This window comes from Ctenocephalides felis, unplaced genomic scaffold (assembly GCF_003426905.1).
Source record: "Ctenocephalides felis isolate EL2017-DRISC unplaced genomic scaffold, ASM342690v1 CF-g0.4_SCAFFOLD_00845, whole genome shotgun sequence".
NCBI lineage: Eukaryota > Metazoa > Arthropoda > Insecta > Siphonaptera > Pulicidae > Ctenocephalides > Ctenocephalides felis.
Genome location: NW_020536999.1, coordinates 76,455,494 through 76,459,355, shown reverse-complemented (window position 1 = coordinate 76,459,355; position 3,862 = coordinate 76,455,494). Strand labels below are relative to the sequence as shown.

At 33.3% G+C, this 3,862-nt stretch overlaps 1 long non-coding RNA gene across 1 annotated transcript; it reads left to right on the top strand.

Moving 5' to 3' along the window:
- Positions 1-2,340: 2,340 nt before the first annotated feature.
- Positions 2,341-3,185, top strand: LOC113364227. The gene is made up of 3 exons (XR_003366028.1): positions 2,341-2,462; positions 2,576-2,741; positions 2,825-3,185. It is a non-coding gene; the product is annotated as an uncharacterized LOC113364227 (long non-coding RNA).
- Positions 3,186-3,862: the final 677 nt, after the last annotated feature.

The window sequence follows — 3,862 nt, the reverse complement described above, 5'->3', positions numbered from 1 at the left end:
TATGTCCTTCAGCTCTGACTGGGAGCCTTGCATTTCAACGAAAAATTTTCTTCCGTGAAGGTAGGATTTTAGTAATAAAAAGATTGAGTTTGGCAAATGAATTTTTATTTTATATAATAGTCCGCTGTGCCATACCTTATCGAAGGCCTGTGTGACATCCAGGAAGACTGCAGAGCAGAAATTCTTTGATTGTAAGGCTCCGTTAATGATGTTGAGCACTCTGTGTACTTGATGGATTGTACTGTGATGTTCTCTGAAACCAAATTGGTGGTTTGGTAGTACCTTGTTTTTATGTAATATGTATTTAATCCGCTTCAGTAATAATTTTTCAAAAATTTTTTAAATCACTGACAGCAAACTAATCGGCCTGTATGATGTTGCATACTGGGGGTATTTGCCAGGTTTAGGTATTAAAATAACTGTAGCTGTTTTCCAACTATCTGGGAACGACTGTGTCCTTACGATTGCATTGAACAGGATTGTTAGTAACATTAGTGTGATATCTGGCGATTCTTTCAGCATCTTGATTGTTATTTCGTCAGGGCCTGGAGATTTGTCTGATTTAGCGGATTCAATTTGATGCTTAACTTCAGACAGAGTGATTCTTTTAATAGGTTTATCGGATATATGATGGATGCTGTGGAGTGCATGTATAAATGATTCCTCTTCGTTTGTGCATGTTTGAGGAGCTGGGTGGAAAGTGTGAAATAGGTGCTCGGCAAAAGCTGCACATTTTTCTTGGGGAGTCCTTGCCCATGATCCATCGTTTTTCTTTAATGGAGGTACTGCTGCTACTGGTCTTTTAAGCTTCTTGGTAGCTCTCCAGAGTGAGAAATTAGAGTCTTTTGTAGCGGTAAGATTACTTAGATAGTCGTTGAATGTTTTATTATTGTGTTTGTTGATGGTTTCTTTGAGTTCTTTACAAGCTTTGTTTAACTTCTTTTTATCCTCTGGGGAGCGTGTTTGTTGCCAGATTTTACGGGTTTTTCTTGTTGGCTATTTGTTTTTTATATAAATTGGAGTATTAAAGGCGTCGCAATTGGTGACGACAGGAGTTGCAGATAGCGCTGCGTTTTGGATAATTTTTGTTAAGTTTTCTAGTGCGCTTTCGATGTCCTCGGTGTTTTTGAGAGGGATGTTGCAGTTAATCTTATTTTCAATCATCTTCCGTTATAGTTCCATTGTGGTGTTGGCTATAGTGTCTGCAGAGTATGTTAGCTTAATGGGAGAGTGATCCGAGTTTAGATCAAAACTATTTGCAATGTTCACCGAATTTTGTTGAACGTTTTTTGTAATAAAAAAGTGTAGAAAGTCCGGTTTCTTATGAAGATCGCTATTTTTATCTATAGATTTCATCAATTCACGCCCTCTTGAGGTGGTAAGTCTTGAGCCCCAGTAAGTATTCCTTGCGTTAAAATCTCCTCCTGCTATGAATTTGTGTTCCAGCTTAGTGAAGAAGTTGGAAAAGTGATCTTTAGTGATGGAGTGTCTTGGAGGACAGTAGACTGCCGAAAAACATATTAGTTCGTGTCGAAGTTGAACACAGACGGTGGTTGCTTGTAGAAATTCTTCGTTATATGGATCAAGTTCATAGTTACAAAGGCTTGTTTTAATAATAACTGCAGTACCTCCATGTGACCTCCCGCTGGGATGTTGGGTGCTGTATATGGAATAATTTGGTATTTTTATGTGGCACTTATCGGTCAGGTGTGATTCAGAAATAAGCAAGATATCAATTGAATTGTGTAATAAAAAGTATTTTAGTTCTTGTACATGTTGATTGGCGTTCCATAGGCAAATTCTTAACAAGGTTGCCATTATTTTTTGTTCGCTAGTGATGTGGTTAGAAGGTTTAGCATTGTACACATTTTTTCAGTTAGAATTTTCATCATATGTTCGTTTATGTCGCTGTTGTTGTTTGTCGCATTACTATTGTTATTTGTGGTATCGTTTGCTGTACTATTGTTGATATTGATAGGGTTTATTGATAGGATATATTTGAAAATATATTTTGTACTTCGTATGTTTTTTTTCTCATTTTCAATATAAGAAATTATTTAGGTTTTCTTATTTTGAATTACGTATGCAAACTATATCTAGGAATAATACCAGCGGTTGATTTATATACTGAACAAGTGCTGCCTCCTTCAGATCGCTAAAAATATTAAAATGGAGGTAATGTCAAATGGCCCGAGATAGCGATCTATTTATGTTTACTTATCTATGGCCGCTGCGCTCCCTCGTTAATGACATGTGTGCCGACACCCTTACGTTTGCTGTTCGCTCTACTGTTATTAGCATTCGTTATCTATGTGCGTATGTCGTTGACGGTTCTCGCATCTCGCATCTCGCATTAGATTCAACAAGTATTTAGAGGTTTTCAGTCCGATTTTGTTTCAATTCAGTGATTTAGTGCACAATTAATGATCTACATTGGCGATGACATTATTTGCAAGCTTTTGGTTAGTACTTTGATGGATTGATAATTTTGCTTATTTATTTAGTACATGACCAAAGCGAAGATTGATTTGGTGTGAGAAATAATCGTTAATAACGTTCGTTTTTATATTTATAGTTATATGTATTGCTGTGAATTTGTTGCTTTGATTTGATGTAAAACTTAATGTTCGTCGTATTTGGGATTATAAAGTGCGTTGACAATTTGATGATTGTTGATATCGTTTCGAGAAATAGGTTATGGCTAATACATATACTACAGTTCCAAATATTTTCTTTTATGGGTACTTATTTTTCTTTTTTTTGAGCTATATAAAAATAATATTTTTATATCTATATGAATTACTATAGTATTTTATAATTTCAGATGACGGTGAAGAAACTCTATTCTACATGATGGAGGCCCATGTAAATGTTTTATTGTACAAAACCATCCTATATTTAATAACTACATGAGGTAACTTGAGTAAGAATTTGTGGATGTTAGTACTTGCATGTTTTTTATCGCAATGGATATATTCCTGATTTGTATGATTAAATGTCCACGAAACACTTTAAGGTACATGTAAATCGTAATACATTATTGAAATCTTAGCCATTTGATCTACTATTAAAGCTGGATTCTGCAAGTTTATGAAACATGCATCTTTATTTACTAATTTCTGTCAGTAATTGTTGTCTGTTTTAATATGAATTCAGCAGTTAATTTACGGTGTACATATTTTGCTATTGCCAACAAATATGGTTGATATTCGACACTTTCCATCCTGCTATCTATGATTTAAATGGTTAAATTTAATATTAATTTGTCATGGAAAAGACATATTCTTTGTTGATTTAATACTCCTTTTTTATCTTATGTATATTACTTCTTTTCAACCTGTTTAATTTTTTTCATATAGAATCATCATCATTCTTACTGTATTTATGTACGGTGGTATTGTGAAAAAAAATTGCATATTAAATATATTTGTGTCAATTTGTTTGTGTGTTGTTTATACATGAACTAATATTTTGGATAAGATCCCTTTGCATACGTTTACATGCGCCATGGCTATGGCCCACATGAATCAATACACAATTTTTTAATGGTTCTTTAGCAGCAATTGTGATTACCATGGGTTCTTTAGTTTTTTGTGATACCTTATTTTTTTTGACAATTTACACATTTACTTATGAAATTTTTAATTTGCTTTTTATTTTTGGCCACTTGTAGAAGTTTTCAATTTTATTGCAAGTTTTCATGCCTAAATGACCTCCATTTATTTGTGAAATATGTAAAACGTGCAAAACTTTTTTTATTCTTTTTCTGTTAAAGTTTCAATTATTTTATATAAATAAATTTCGATTTTTATATTTTGATCTTTAAAATATATCCTAATATCATTCTGAAATGTTCAAAAGA